Below are 15,931 nucleotides of genomic sequence, written 5' to 3'. Positions count from 1 at the left end.
GGAGCTCCTCACTGCTCACGGAGAAGGCACAGGTTGGGAGAGCCGCACAGGCTGGGATGGCTCCGGAGAGGGATGCCTCTTTTATGTCCACTTCCAGATGCGCGCCAGCCTATTGTCTAGGGGCAGTTCAGCCCGATGAGAGGGTGAAAGAGAGAGGTGAGGGTGGGTTGTCAGCTTACTGAGGGTGAGGAGGCTGGCGTCCAGGGCACAGGGGACAAGGCATCCTGTGGAGGCCAAGACAGTAGGCCATCCTCTAACCTCTCGGCAGGGTGGACTCCGGACACCATAGGTGGAGAGGGAAGACTGGGAAGGAAATAAGCTCATTAGGAAACTCAGGAAAATAAGCCAGGAAATAAGCCAGGGTGTCCACATGGAAACAAGGGCCCCCTCCTGCACAGTGAGGACCTAGGGTTCCTCCGCTTCTTTCTTCCCATTCTGATCTGGTAACATCAGTCCCTGTGCTCACTTGGTCCCAGCCATGACCGTCCAAGACTCTGTAGTGACCCCCAGTGTTACAGGGGAGGGGGCATCTGAGGCTCAGAAGTTAAATGACTTGTCCAAGACCTTTCAGCCGGCTAGAATTCTTGTCTCACTGGAGCTTTTCGAGTGGAACCCTAATCAGGAGGTCGCCAACTATTTCCCAAGTGAGAAGACACACCTTCCAGCTTCATTCAGGCTTGAGGGCAGAGGGCTTGGGACACAAATTTCAGGTTCCTCTGAAACAATTTGGGTGATTTGCAAAGTAACTGTAACTAAATGACAGAGGCTGGTCCACAGGGACCCTGCGGAGTGAGTGACTTGCGCCGACGGGCAGCAGGACTGCCTTGAGAAAGTGGAAGACCAACGAGCTCCGCGCGGGGTGCGGGCTGGGCGGAGCCAAAAAGCAAGGGATTCAGCTGGAAAGTCGGGGGCGGGACTTGGGGTTGGAAGGAGGGACTAAAGAGCTAGGACTTTGCCTGGGGCCAGGGGGCGCGGCCAGAGAGCTCTTGCCTAGGGCCAGGTTTCAGAAGGCGGGGCCAGAGAGTCAGTCCAGGCAGTGTCCCAGGCCCAGAGGCCGGGACCAGAACCCGGGGCGGGTCCGGCACCTGAGGCCGGGCGGGGCTAGAACGGCGGGGCGGGGCCAGAGAGCGAGCCGGGGGCCCAAGAGACCCTCCCGGGGAGTGAGTGTCAGCCCGCCCAATCCTCCGACTGGGTCAGCAGGGAATGCGGGGAGCCCGTGGCTTCGTGTCCAAAGGTCTCCGCGCACACGAGTGCCCTCCCAAACGGGCCCCCCTCAGAAGACCCCACTGGGTTCACGAAGTGTCCGCGCCGAGCCTTCCCTCTGCCGGTCTGTCTCCTCCACTCCTTATCTGCTGTCAAACAGCTTCCTCCTCCCACCCACCCCTGTCTCAGTAGCCACAGTCCTTCTTTTTCCGGGTCTGGGTTCAGCTCTCCACCCCTCCTCCCCCCGCCCTCAGGTATCTCGTCAGGCTGAGATTATACAAAGCTCCTGGGAAGAGCTCTGATTGTTCTAGCTTCAGTTATCAGATCAAACCCTGGCCCCACTGCTGACGCTCTGAATTTGCCTCTCCCCGCCCCTCACCCTGCACAGCTCTGGCCTGGTCTGGGTCCAGCTGTTCACATGGAAGCCTCATGCCTCCCACCCAGAGTCCTCCCCACCTGTCAACCCGCATATCCCCAGCCTGTCTATCCCACAAACCTCCGCCTGCACCCCTTCTGGCTGAACTTCGTGGGGACCGCGGGGCCACACCCTCTCCTTGGCGACGTGGAGGGTGTGGCCATGCCTCCTGCACAGGTGCGGCCCCTAGGTCTTTGTACCTGGCTCACCTGTACTGGGCTGCTCGGTGACTGTTGAGTTCCGGGCACTTCTGTGAACCATTCATTTCTTTTCAGGTCCTTGACTCCGAAGTGAGTGCTCCCTCTTCTGCCAGAAAAGACTAGAAGCTCCCAGCAGCGCCTCCTCAGGTATGAGGGGCTTCTGGAAGGGAGAGGGGGATGGGAGAGGACACTTCGGGCCTCCCTTCATAGATTACTTATTCACATTTTATATAAAGAGGTGCTGTCTGAGATTGAGATCAGGTTCTGCTTCTTGGATAAAAAGTTTGAAAACACAGCTCTAGGGTAAGCAGTATGGGGCAGTTTGCTCCCATTCTGAACCCATCCTCCTGGTTCAGTGCCTGCAGAAGGCGCATGTCTGACACACACAAATCTATGGAGACTGAAAATGCAAACTCCTTCAATAAGGAGGAAAAAGATTGAGGCAGTATTTTGCAAAAATGAAGGAATACAATTTAAATATTCTGGAAAATATAATCAGGTATCATTTCCCACTGAACTATAAAAAAAATTTTTTTTTAATGCTAAAACCTGGAGCTGGCAAAGATACTGTGAAACAGGCACTCTCAAATGACCTTCAAGAAAAGCAGTGTGGCAATGTGTATCAGAACTTTTGAACTTTACCTTGTAATTGTAGTCTTGAATCCATCTCAGAGAAATAATTCAAATTATTCACATTGGAATAAAAGTGGAAACCAGAAACACAGAGACCCCTGGAAAGTTCGGAACCTCAGTCCACTAGCCAGGACAGCAAGATCATTTTAAGAACCTGCTCCCTCTCAAATACGCATGTTAGATGCTTTTCTGGTTTCTGGGGAGGTCACCAAGCTGGGGGAAGGGAGCTATGGGGGTTCAAGGTGATGATGACTAGATGGAAAAACAAAAAGGGAGCTGGATGAGGCTGGCAGTTCACATGGAAGATTATTGCGGTCTTCACTAAGGGATCAGTGGGGGTAGGTGACAAATGTAACCTTCAGGAACTGGAGAAGGGAGGGGTAAGAACAGGCAGGACAAGGGGGATAGTGTGGTGAACTTGTCCCACAGGTAGAGGGGCTTGGTGCTGGACAGCGCTCACTTGCATATTTTGCATGTGTTTGCATATTATTTGTATTTAATCTTGGTGGAAATGCAGAGAGGAAAGGAAAATTGAGATCCGGTGACCAGGCTACATCGCTCAGGGACTGTTTACTTTTCTGAGTTTCAGTTTTCTCGTCTGTAAATGGAACCAATGGTATCTGGTTGGGGTGGTTGTACCGAGTAGATGCACCATTCAGCGTCAAGAGCTCATTCTGGGAGGTGCGTTCTGTGCAGCATCAGCTCAAGTTGTCCCATGAGGTGGATCTGTTCTGCCTCTCTGAGGCTCATTTCTAGTATCCCTCATGTCTCTGCCATGGACAGGTTCATAGCCCCCGACCCCACCCCCTGCACAGAGAGAGAGCATGGAAGGGAGGGAGGGAGAGGATGAGTTTGAGGTCCTGATGGGCCACCCTAGATGAATTGGATTGCTGAAGCCACCCAGGCCTGCAGGGGGCAGGGCTGTCACCTGTCAAGTCAGTCATCAGGGGTTCTAAGTATCTGCCTACTCTGTGCCCAACATACAGGTGATGGGATATAATACTGAGTGCCTACAAGGGGGAAAAGGAGCTCAAATTCCCCAGGACTGGAGGTTGAAGCGGGTGGCTGAGCTCCCAAGCAGGTGGGGTCACCATGTGGGCAGGGTCCCTGGCCCTGCAAAAGCCTCATTGGGCCACACACAATAAGCCCTCCCTCCCTTTGTGTGAGGGATGAGATTTGCCAATGTTGCTCAAGCCTCCCCTCTCTCAGTTCTGTGTCTAGTGTGGCAGATCTGAGCATGTGGGAGGCTGGTCGTCCTTCTGGTGTGCAGCCAGCACATTGGCAATAAATGCACAGTAACTGCCAGCTGTCAGGAGAGAAACAGCTCATTTCAGCCTGGTCAAAGGTCTCTAGTTACCCCTGGGGCCGCAGAAGAGGGACTGGCTGGTTATATGATCATTGTGACTTCCAAACCCTGAGCGCCTCTGCTGAGGCTTTTGCACAGATAATAGCTGAAAGGAACCCACCTCAGCAGAGGCATGGAGCACAGGAAGGGCTTGGGGGGAAATTGCGCAGGTTGGGTGGTGGGGGGCATGCCCTGGGACTTCAGAAGTAGGCAGGGTCACTGAGCAATCAGGCTGCTGGGCCTGCCTGCTCTTTCCTGCCAGGTGCATCTCCCTGGGGTCAGCAAGGACCACTAAGAGTTTAGTGGGCAAGCAATGTGGTCCAATGTGTAGTTTAGAAAGATGCCACCAGCTCCCACAAGGACCAAGAAGGGAGGCCAGCTCCAAGACCAGGTGATGGCTGTCACAGGGTCTAGGTGGGACAAGGTGAGGCCTGAATTGGGTGTGGCCAATGGGAATGGATGCCAGGGATTAGGGAGGCAGAACCATGGGCTGGTGAGAGGCAGGGTTGGGTATGGAAGAGGTCCAGGGACCTAGGACTACTCAGGAGACAGAGCTGGTACTGGGGAAGTGGAGGAAGACAAATGATAAACTTCTAAGGGAAGATGGAGAGCTGGTCAACCACTTAAATTCATGGGATCAGAGATCAGGAGAGACACCTGACCCACAAAAGATCAACCAAGAGAAGAAGAGGCAGGGAAGGTACAGCATTTCCACGGGGTGGGCCAGGGAAGAGGGAACAACAAAGGGCTCAGAGAAAGAGCAGTCCCAAGGGCAGGGAGGGAATGAGAAGACTAGAGGTCCAGGACCAGGGGGAAGGGCTGAGGGACAGATGAGGAGAAGCAGCTGAGGCATCCTGTTGGGCCTGTATCTTAAAGCAAATCTGGTTGAAACTGCATAGACTGTTTTCTCAGTGGTGCTGACCTCTGTTCTGGAAATTTTCTTTCCAAATCTCTACCAGAAAGGCCAGTAAGACACCCTGTCCACCTTCTGTCTAGCAGTGCAGGGAGGGTGCAGGTACCCTCAAGTTGGGGGCTGCCCAGGCTCCCAGAGTACCAGAGGATCACAGCCAGAGGGTCACTCAGTCCTCCCAGAGCACGGCCAGCACGCACCGTGTGCTCTCACTATTCTGAGACCCAGGATGGGATGCTAACCAGACAGTCTAAGCACTTAAGTGAAACAAACCCAATGAGGGTAAACTGCAAGTGAATGCATTGGAGCCCCCTCTCAGGGCCAGTTTCCACGGCTGCCCCTCCCCTGGTGTCTCCTCCTGGCCTGTAACCTGGGTCACTGTGGCCAACAAGGTGCAGGCTGGCAGGCCGGACTCCTGAGTGTCCCTGTCTTCCTCGTACCTACTCACAGTTCTCTCCACCTCACCTCCCTCCCTTGCTCACTGCTTGCTCCACCCACCACCCACCACTTTCCTGTCTCCATCTAGAAGGACACCCCCACACTCAAATATACATACCTAGAAAGTAAGGCTCTGCCCCCAGGAATTCTGGGGCAGAGTGAAATACCCCAAGCAGTAAGGGTGCTGCCTCTGACTCACAGGGATGGAAGCCAAGCACCCCCAGCCTCCCGCCTTGACAGTTGCTGCCCTGCCCCTGCTCCTGCCCCTCCAGCCCTGGCAGGCACCATCAGCCAGCAAGACCTGACAGCGCCTGATCCCTGGGCTCTGACCCCACCAAGCTGCTGGCTTCATCTCCAAGCTCCCTCTTTCGATCCCCTGCAGGTCCAGTGTGGGCCCTGGGACCAAGCTGGCACACCTGCTGTGCAGTACTCTGGCCCCTCTGAGACACCCATCGCCTTCACTCACAGCTTGTGGGGCAGACCTAGTCACTTGATCCCAGCCAACTGCAAGGGGACCAGGAGATGCAGTCTTGCCTGTCGCCCACAAAGTAGGCCCAGAGGAAGTAAGGCAAGAGTCCTGTCCTAGGCTTGCAGGCAGGATACAGGCTAAAGGGAAGCAAAGCCTACCCAGATCTTCACAGAGTGCTTATCCTTTTAAGTCAGTCACTGTCTGCACTAGCACGTCTACACCAGCCAGCTGGGTACATGGGGTCTCCAGCCAAGAGTTCTTTTCTCCCTTTTCCGAAGTGTATGACTCAGCAGCAGGTGTAGACAGGGCACCACTACCGAGAAGCAGGGGTTCATTGGAACCCAGAGGCTCAGAAGACCCTTGGAAGCAGGTTTGGTGGCAGCAAATAGAGGGGAATGGGGGGCTACAGACCCCCAAGACAGCTTCCCTGTTGGTCTTCGCTGTGGACAAATACTAATTCACAGCCTTATTCAAATGAAGCTCTAAGTCCCACTCCCTGGGGTAGCAGACAGCAGCCCGGAATCCCCTCCCATTATATCTTCTGGAGCAGGCCCAGGACAGCCCCACAGGCAGGTCAGAGACCTCCCTAAGCAAGTAGTCCATGGTTCAGCCCGAGCTGGGTCATCCTCCTTCAGGAGGTCTTCTGGTTGGTTCTCTCAGAGCCAAAGCCTCCTGTGGTACCCTGAGCAGAGGGAGGACCTGACAGGGGCAGTGACCAAGGGTCCAAGGTCTCTGAAGAGGCCCAGGACCAGGGCCTCAGCTCTCAGCGGTGAGTGAGGTCCAGTCTCAGCCCAGAAACTCAGCCCTCGGGCCCAGCTGCCCAGGGCTATACTGGAAGGCTGGTGAGACACTGATGCCTAATTTTATTTACTCATCCGCACTGATTTGCTTTTTAATCTTTGCATGAATTCTCCTCTCTACAATTCAGTTTGTTAAATGTTCTCTGCATAGAAAACTTGAGGTTAAGTATGAAGTGATTCCCTTCAGAAGAATTTTAGCAAGTCCCTGCCGTGTCAGGGAGGTGTATTGTCTTCATCTGTGTTCTCTGCTGCCTTGAAATGTCTGCATGCTGCTCAGCGAGCCAATCCATTCCAGGAGGAAGCGCTGTACTTGAAATGCAGCTGAACACTGAGTCTGCATAAATCCTGCCATTTTTGTGGACTTGTATTTAAAGCTCTACTCCCACAGAAAGTATGCTGTCACTTGTTCTTAAGTGAAGTGTGTTCCCAGCCTTGTTCAGCTCAGGAACCATTAACATCAGCTCTTGTGTCAGGGAAGCAGGGACTTCGCTGGGACGGAAGCCTCAACAGCAGAGCCTGAGAGAAAGCGAGGTTCCTCCTAGTGCTGGTCCCTGAGGAGGGCCTCTCCTGAGAGTGGAGGTGGTGCTGGGGAGCAGGGAGCTGGTTGGGGGCTGGTACTCAGTCAGTCAGGCAGCAGATACCCCAGGGTTCACCTGAGGCAGGTGACGTGACCTGCTGGAGAGTTCCAGGATCCCCAGCTTCCGGCCACTTGCCAGGTGAGGCTCAGGCGCAGACCTCAGCACAGAGCAGGCTCAGAGCTCTTGAAATAAGAGGCCCAGGCCCATCCAGATGCTTGGCTGTTCGCATGTGCTCTCTCCAGTAGTCACAACTGCTTGCTCCAGTCCTGTCCAGCCAAAGCCAAGTGGAGCAGACCCTGTGAACGGGGCAATCTCAGAGCTGATATTCATCGTGCAGGAAGCCCTCACCCACCAACACGGCTACCCCAGGCTCAGCCACCATGAGGGCACAGGACTGGTGGGCACATATGAGATCCAGCCCTCAGCAGACTCTAGGCAGACAGATCTGGCTGCAGACAGATGCTTGAGGCTAAGACAAGGGTAAATGGGAAAAGAGAAGATGCCACTCAGGATGGCTCAGGTGTGGATTTAGATATCAGCCATCATCCAGCCTTCTCCTTAATGGCCCCCTTTTCAGTTACCAATAGATGAATCTGGAATGGCAGGCCATAGAGGGCTGGGTGGCCAGATCTTCAAACTCAGCCCCTTCCCACGATGGAGCCCACAATCCCAGGGCAACTGCCCTATGACCTTGCAGCACAAGGTCTTGAACCCAGATGTACCACAATTTTAAACACTAGGTGGTATGGGGCACCCCGGTGCATCTACCTCCAACCTCCTTAAGATTTGCTTTCCAGTCATGCAGAAATTGGCTTTATCTGGGCTTTCTGAGCTCTGACATGGAAATGCCGAGGCTGACTGATTGAAGGAGTGCCACAGAGCTGCTTGCAGCCTGTTCCTATTCTCAGAAACCACATGACGCATTAATAGCTCCCCTGGAAAGTTTCTTTTTGAAAATTTTATCACCCCTCTACCTGCATCTGGCTTCTGCAGAGGCCTGTAACTTGGGCTTGCACAAGCAGCCCACAACAGATAGTCCTGCCCGGAGATGGAGGCCCTGGCATCCCCTGCACCATCCCTGCCCCTCACATGGGAGAGCAGGGCATCCTTTCTGTCAAGCAACTGACCACACAAGGAGGAAACTCTGAAGGTTCCCCTTCAGGGCCATTGCAACAAGGAAATTAACAGTAGTAGTAGTAATAAAATGGGCTTCCCTGGTGGCTCAGTTGGTAAAGAATCTGCCTGCAATGCAGGAGACTCAGATTTGATCCCTGGGTCGGGAAGATTCCCTGGAGAAGGAAATGGTAACCCACTCCAGTATTCTTGCCTGGGAAATCCCATGGACAGAGGAGCCTGGTGGGCTACAGTCCCTGGGGTTGCAAAGTCAGACATGACTGAGACCACCATCACCACAGTAATAAAATATTACAGTCTTCCCTCAGTATCCACAGGGGACTGGTTCCAGGACCTCCCACAGATGCCAAAGTCCACAGATGCTCAAGTCCCTTAAGGTCAGCTCTCTGTGACTGCAGGTTCCACATCCATGGATATGGAGAACTGAGGAACCACAGAAATGGATGGCTGACTAGTACTGTACTAGAGATGTGTGAGGCACTGTGCTAAGTGCTGCCCATCTGTCATCTCCAACTACTCTGAGATGTTACTATGTGTGCTTAACGGATGAGGAAACTGCAGCTCAGAGTCAGGCAAGCACCCTATCCAGTACCGGCAGCAGGACTTGAACCTGGCACAGCTGACAACAAAGTCTGTGCATGGCTGTCTCTTGAGGGATACTCATGGGGCACAAACCACAGATGCCAGGTCTTGCCAGGCCTTCAGGGACTCAGGAGAGAGACTCCCCCTTTGCCCAGCAGGCAGGCCAGGGGGAACCACAGGAGGTTTGCACAGGAAGGGAAATGATGAGAATTAAGTTTTAAAAAGATCAAGTAGAAGGTTGATATTAGACCAGATCCTTTTAGTGGCAGAAACCCAACTGAAACTGTCTAGAGAGAAGAAAAGGGTATTTTGCCAACCCATTAATTAGAAATTCTGGGGGCTGTGTTAGTCTCAGGCACAGGGAAACTGAAGCTCAAAGGTGTCACCAGGACTCAGCCTCATTCTGCAGCCCTAAGGTCTATTTTCCTCCAAATTGGATTCACTCTCCAGGAAGGCTCTGGAAGCTTCAGGCTCTTAGTGCTTCCATCTCAGAGAAAATGCAGGCCTCTTGCCTGAGGGGTCCAGAAAGAGCTAGGGTTATGTGACCATGTAGTTGGGGGTCAAGAGGTTGTGGTGCTGAGTGGCCTGGTAGGGCTCACTGCCCCCCACCCAGATGGCTGCAGGGCAGACAAAAGTGGGTCTGTCACAGCCAGAGAGCTGGAGCCGGCTAAGATCTGGGCCTGTGCTGGTGCTTGAGACTCCACGAGGAGCTCTCAGGCTGGTGGGGGCTGATGTGCAAACTGGCATGTGCCTGATGAGATGGGCAGATGGGGGTTTACAAGGGAGGGCGAGTGTAGGAGGGGCAGAGAGGCTGGGGAAGGCCACAGCAAGGGGAGGCAGGGACTCTGGCTCTGGAGAGGTGAACAGACGTCTACCTGGCACCGCTGTGTCAGCAGAAGGCGTTGCTAAGCACATGTGTGGACACTGGACCCCAGTCCCCAGTTCTGCTTCTGGGACTTGGTTTGCAGGGATTAGCCCAGATTTGTCTGACCTGCTTCACTCGGAAAGGCATCCTCTTCCGTCGTTCTTTGTGTCCTCCCAGCCACGAGCTGACTCCAAGTTTCAGCAGCTCAGAGCTCATGTTGCCATGCCAACCCCTCCCAGCAGGCATCCAGGCAGAAATGGGCCGCCCCGATCTCAGCGCTGCCAGCTAGGCGAGCACATTCTGATAATTGTATTGGAGCAGTCTTCTCCACCTTCCTTGAGGAAACCTGGGGCTTGGCCCAGCTCCTGCTAGACATGAGCCTGTGGACATGATGAGGATACGAGGAGATCCCACTGCTCCAGTACTCTCAGCCTTGCTGCCAGGAAGAGCGCTCAGCAGGCATGAGGACCAGATGGAAGTGAGCAAGGGCCTGGGTCCAGACTAGCCCTACGTGGGCAACACCTGACCCTCACTGAATCCCCAGAAGTTCCCAGAGCAAGGCTTAGAGATCCTGGAAGATGGCGTGGGCTTCCTCAGAGGAGGCAGGGCTTGCCTTCACCAGCAGGACTGATCTGGCTTACTCACTTTCGCACTGCAGGAGAAATGTAATTCAAAGTCAGCACTCCTGGACCCTGTGGGCCTCTGTGCAGCTCACGGTGGGGGCCAGCACACATGCTAGGTCCATTTTCCAGGAAGCTGGAAGTGGGCTAGCATCTCGGTGCCAGCGCCAGAGCTGTCCACTGCGGCTGGCCCACAAGGGCTGTTGGGGACCTGTCTCTCTACCCCCCTATTCCCTGCATCTTCACCCAAACAGGACCAGGCCCTATTCCTGAAGATGCCCTCCCCAGGGGGATGGCAGATCAGTCAGCCCCAGAGCCCTGAGCACAGTGACTTTGATGGAGCTCAGGCCTCTGAGCAGTCTGAGGCCCCGTTCCTCATGCCGTGGTGGCTGCAAGTCACAGGTTAGCAACCAGGGGTCTCCATGGTGACACATCACCGCAGAGCATCAGTCACCTGCAGGAGCAGCTGCTGATAGTCAATGGCCCAGGCGTTGCCTGCCTGGGAGTGGCTGGGCCTGTGACCTCCCAGGTACTGCCCACTCACCTCTTCCTCTCTTACCTGCAAACTGTGGAGTTCTCTGCTCCTTTGTCCATCCTGGTTCCACAGCCCAGTCTCCTTGTCACAATCAGACCCAGTCCATTCCTCGCTGTGGTGGGAGGAACAAGTTAGTGAAGGCCACCTCTGAGGATCTGAAGGCACTGCAGGTCAGTGCGGGGCCTACAAGTTCAGCAGGTGAGTTCAGGCTTCCCACAGAACAGCACATAGAACCAGCTTGTCTTGTCTGCAAACTCCACTGAGTTCATAGGTCGTGGAGAGCAAACAGGGCACACAGGGAACAGCGTCAGGGGAAGGGTGGTCAGGGAGATCCTACAAAGAGCAGGGGAAGGTAGGAGGGAAGCAGGGTCGGCCCTGTAGCCACGTGACCCCTCTAATCCTCAGGATGGTCCTGGGAGGCAGGTATCGTTACTCCCACGATGAGACAGAGCCTGATTCCAGTGCCAGGATTTCAATCAGGTCAGCCTGACCCTTGAGCCCACGCTGAAAATTGAGCAATGCAGCCAGGGGTGAGGAAGCGAGTCAGGGGGTCTCTGCTTCTAGAACAGAGTCTTTGAGTCCTGGGAGCCCTCCTTTGGGCGCTGTGTAGACCCCTTCCTGAGCCCAGAGCTCAGAAGTGACTATGAGGACCTGAGGGTGTCTGGAACACCAGGTGAGTTCTGGAAACACTAATTTTAGGGAAGAGGTCATCCCAAGCTACCCTGGAAGCCACACACCAGGATTCACAATAGGGATAAGCCTGAGAGTGACTGTTGGCTTTAAAACAGAAACCTCAAAAAAGCAACCCTGCCGGGGGCTTGGATGGCCACAGCTCAGCATACAGAGCCTTTAAGGGACCCATCAACTCCATCAGAAATGGCCACAGTAGACTTTGCTTGGCAGAGGTGCCAACCCCAGGACACAGAAGCAGAGACCTGGGCAGGGAGGAGGGACGGGTATTCTCCCTGAGAGAAAGAACTCTGGCTGGGTTGGGCCGGGGGCACAGGCTGGATACCCGTGCCCCGCCATCCTGCCCTCCAGCCTGCCGAGGACTCTCCGGCTCCCTGAGAAGCTGCCAGCCTCCAGTGTTTAACTTCGCTCTTCTCTTTGGTGGGGAAAGTGTAGATCAGACTAATTAATGTGTTGTTGTTTGTTTACCCTCCTTTCATTTCACTGAGACAAAATAATTAACCACAAAGCTTTAGGAACTGGCTCCATTGGTGGCAATCCCTTCTGTGTCAACTGTGTCAGCAGCTCTCGTGCCTGGAGGCAGGGACTGCGAGCAGCCACAGGGCAGGGGGCAGCACCTGAGGTCCCCTCCGTTCCGGACACTGTGGGAGGGGGAGGTGGGAGCGTTCTTAGACGGGACCCAGGGGAGCCGTGAAGGGTGGGGTGCTTGGATCTACCCCATCTTGGAGAAGCACCGTAGTTCTCTGGGCTGCCAGCTCATCGATGCCTGAATGGGGACAAAACACATTCCTATGACCAATCCAGGGGAGGCAGAAAGGTCACACCTACCACTCAAGCAAGGCTGGGGAGGGAACTTGCCCAAAAGGGTTCCTGGGGCCACAGCAGGAGGAGGACCCAAGGAAGCTGCAGGGGGACACCCACCCCCCACCCAATAGCCCTGTCCCAGCCAGTGTTGGGGATGAGCCACACAGAACAGAAGGCTAAACAATTTCTCTCAGGAATTCTTTTCTGAAGTGAGGCTGCATTTACCTGGCCAGGGAGGGCAGGGGCATAGAGGACCCCTAGACAGAGACTGGGAGACTGGACTTTGTCCCCCAAGACAATGAGACCACCACTGGGAGAACATAATCAGATTGTTTCCAAAGCTCCACTGACTACTGTGCAGACTGTGGGTCTGGGGCTTGCGGTCTGAGACTGATGGTACCAGATGGGGCGGTGCTCAGGGGAAGATGGTGTTGGTTGGGTCGGGCTGATGACCTCAGGCTACACAGGAGGAAAGAGGGGAGGGAGACGGGGGAGGAGGCCTGCTCTGTGACACTGGGGCAACGTCCTGGGGTCCCCAGGTGTCTGGCCTGGACCCTTACCCTCAGCACCTTGGTACCAACCACAGGTGCTGCTGGCAGCTGGGGCATCTCTGGACAACCCACACCCTCCCCAGCCATAGGAACAGGGCCTGCAGGCTCTTCCTCTGGGCTATGTCCTCTCCTGTAGCTCTCGCTCCAGCCAGCCTGAAGTTGGCAGACTCCACACAGTGATGTGTGCCAGTCTGTGTACACACTGTGCACCAGAGGTGGCAGGGGCAAACCCATCAGGCTACATGGGCATGTAAGTGGGCTGTCAACCAACTCCAGGTTAAACTCACATGAAACTGCTGGGATTTAAATAAAGAACAAGTGAGTGTGTCAGATGGCAGGTGTGGCCTCCCTGGGCCACCAGCCCCTCCAAGCCTGAGCCACAGAGGTAACACTGTTCTGCTAGGGGGTTGGAGGAGATCACGGCACAGAGGATCAGCAGTCTTGCAGCAAACCCTCCAATTTCAACCACTGTCGTTACAAAGTTGGTCTTGGGGCTCTAAGCCCACCAGTCTGGCCCAAGTTCACAGAACCCCTGAAATAGCTGAGGTCATCAGGGTGAGGACATCCCCCAACCCGGGGTCTGGCCTACAGAGGCCAGGATTTGGGCTGGATGTTGGGGAGGTGGTGAAAGCCACTGGCCGAGTCCGAGGCTCCAGGCCCCACAGCAGCTGGCAGGGGGTGGGGGTATGGCAGGGGCTGGAGGGTGGGGGGCACTCGGTACACTGAGGCCAGCTCTCTGGCCTCACCACAGGGAGCCCCGTTGCTCACACCTGAGTGAGGGGCTCCTAGTCAGATGGCTGTGGTTTGGATAGACAAACCCACTTTGAAATGTAACCTTCCAGTGTTTGCTTCAAAGGGATTTTCTCTAAAGGAAGTAAAGATCTTTGTGAAACGCATTCTATAGAACCAGCTTAAGTTTATCTTTCGACATGAAGCTCTGTTCTGGGGAGAGCGCCTCACCCTCATGTCAGACGGTGGCTGCAGGACAGCAAGTGGGTGACAGAAACTCCCCCTCCTTAGACCGCAAGGCAGGTTGACCTGCATTTACTCACCCATTTCCTGAGCTCCTGCTGGCACAGCTTCAGGGGCCCCGGCGCCCTCAGTGCGGCTCTGTCTCTCAAGGAGCCCCCAGTTCTGCAAGGTGGCAATCTCATCTCATGCACAGTTATGATCTAGAACTGCAGAGAACAGGCCATGCACAGGGGGCACGGGAGCCCCCAGTGGAGGTAACGGAGCCACCCGGCTGGGGGGACAGAAGGACCTGAGGAGGTGATCTTGAAGCCGAGTCTTAGAAGACAGGAGATGAACTAGATGACGGGCAGCGGAAACAGCCAGGCATGGGCAAGAAATCACATCTGGAGGCTGGGAGGCGAATACGAAGAGGGCTGGGGCCGCAGATAGGGGTGGGCCTGGCTGGGGAGATGCAGTGCCCAACAGGGCCTGAGTGAGGCTTCTGTCAGGCTGAGGTGTCTGCAACCTGATCAGATCAGAGTCCCTCCAGCCATCCTGTGGACGATGGCCTGATGGGGAAGAGGCCGAAAATGTGGGTGGCATGTGATGCAGTCCTGGAGCAGCAGGGGGCTCTGCAGGGACTTGGGTGGGCAGCGGAGACTGATGGGATGTGGGAACTGAGAGAGAGGGCAGAGTCCAGATGACATCCAACTCCCAGCTGAGGTGAGCCAAGAAGGCAGGAGGAAGAGAGGGCATGGGGCCAGGATGGATGGCATCGGGCACACAGACCCCCAAAGGGCCACGGCAGCAGCCCGGCTGGGCCAGTGAGATGATGAACAGGAAATGAGTTCCCCAGCTGATCTGGCCGTGGAAACTCTGGGTTATGTTTGTACCAGCTGCACAGCAGAATGATCACCCTGGGTCCCTGGAGGCTGGGTAAACACTCCAGAATCTTGTCTTTATTGATTCTACGTTTAGCACAATGAATGCACCTGTGGCCTCTCCCAGGCGGGGCCCTGGGCCAGTTCTAAAACCCATGGCAGCTCCCATATAGGCTGCAGTGGACTTTCTCTGGCAGTTCTGGGCCTCAGTTGGGCCCTGGGGCTTATCTCAGGGACTTAAGGGGGAAGTCACCGGACCATCAGGGTCCCCTGTAACTGGGTGACTCTGAGCATTCTGGAGCTTGGGAAGAGCCATGCTGTGTGCTTGGCTCCCCATCAGGCAGGGGTTTCGGCAGGAATGGTAAGGCAGAGGGTCTGATGCTGCAGGCTGGGGCACAGTGAGAGCCTGGTTATGGGGGGCCCTCCTCTCAGGGGTCCTGCCAGCCACACTGCCCTCTGCCCCAGAACCCTCTAGCCCCTTTTCTCTGCAGTTTGTTCCCTCACCATCCTGATCCAGTGGGCACCTGGTGACAGCTCCTGACTCAGGCTCACCCCTCGTCTGTTTTAAACACACCCCTGGCTCCCAATGGGCTTCAGGCTGCTCCAGGCCAGCGTTCTGCACACCCACAGCCTGTGCTCAAATCCTGGGCCAATTTCTAAGCAATTAGGTCACAAGGTCAAAATGGTCACCTAGGGAATTACCTGGCAGTCCAGTGGTTAGGACTCTGAACTTCCAATGCCTGAGATCCAGGTTTGATCCCGTCGGGGAACTAAGATCCTGCAAGCCACAAGGCATAGCCAAAACAAAAAAACAACCACCATGAACTAGAGGCAGTCACATCATTAGTCAGTTTCCTCCAAGAGAACCAACAAACACTTTTGCCTGTGTTTACAAAGGCAAAGAGTGCCAGGCTGCCTTCTGGCCCCAAACACCCCCATGTGAGTCTGCTGGCTCCAGCCTGGTCCTCGGAGTAGTCCTGCTGGGGTCAGAGAAGGCAGGAACAGGGCAAGCGGGGCAATGGCCCAGCATCTGATCTACCCCACTAAAGATGAATAAAAGCCCCTCACTTTCTGTGTTGGGCTTTCCTGATGGTTCAGTGGTAAAGAATCCACTTGCCAATGGAGGAGACGCGGGTTTGATCCCTGGGTTAGGGAGATCCCTGGAGAAGAGAATGGCAACCCACTCCAGTATTCTTGTCTAGGAAATCCCATGGACAGAGGAGCCTGGCGGGCTATAGTCCAAAGGGTTGCCAAGAATCAGACATGACATAGTGACTAAACAGCAACCACACTTTCTGTCTTGCAGGTTCTCCAGCAGGCCTCGGTG

At 55.0% G+C, this 15,931-nt stretch overlaps 1 long non-coding RNA gene across 1 annotated transcript; it reads right to left on the bottom strand.

Annotated features, from left to right (window-relative positions):
* Nucleotides 1-10,074: 10,074 nt before the first annotated feature.
* On the bottom strand, nt 10,075-12,119 carry LOC128064144 (uncharacterized). The gene is made up of 3 exons (XR_008200919.1): nt 12,035-12,119; nt 10,752-10,839; nt 10,075-10,224 (listed from the first exon to the last, which is right to left on the bottom strand). It is a non-coding gene; the product is annotated as an uncharacterized LOC128064144 (long non-coding RNA).
* Nucleotides 12,120-15,931: the final 3,812 nt, after the last annotated feature.

This window comes from Budorcas taxicolor, chromosome 18 (assembly GCF_023091745.1).
Source record: "Budorcas taxicolor isolate Tak-1 chromosome 18, Takin1.1, whole genome shotgun sequence".
NCBI lineage: Eukaryota > Metazoa > Chordata > Mammalia > Artiodactyla > Bovidae > Budorcas > Budorcas taxicolor.
Note: the sequence above shows the minus strand (reverse complement) of the source record. Positions and strands in the feature narration are given on the sequence as shown.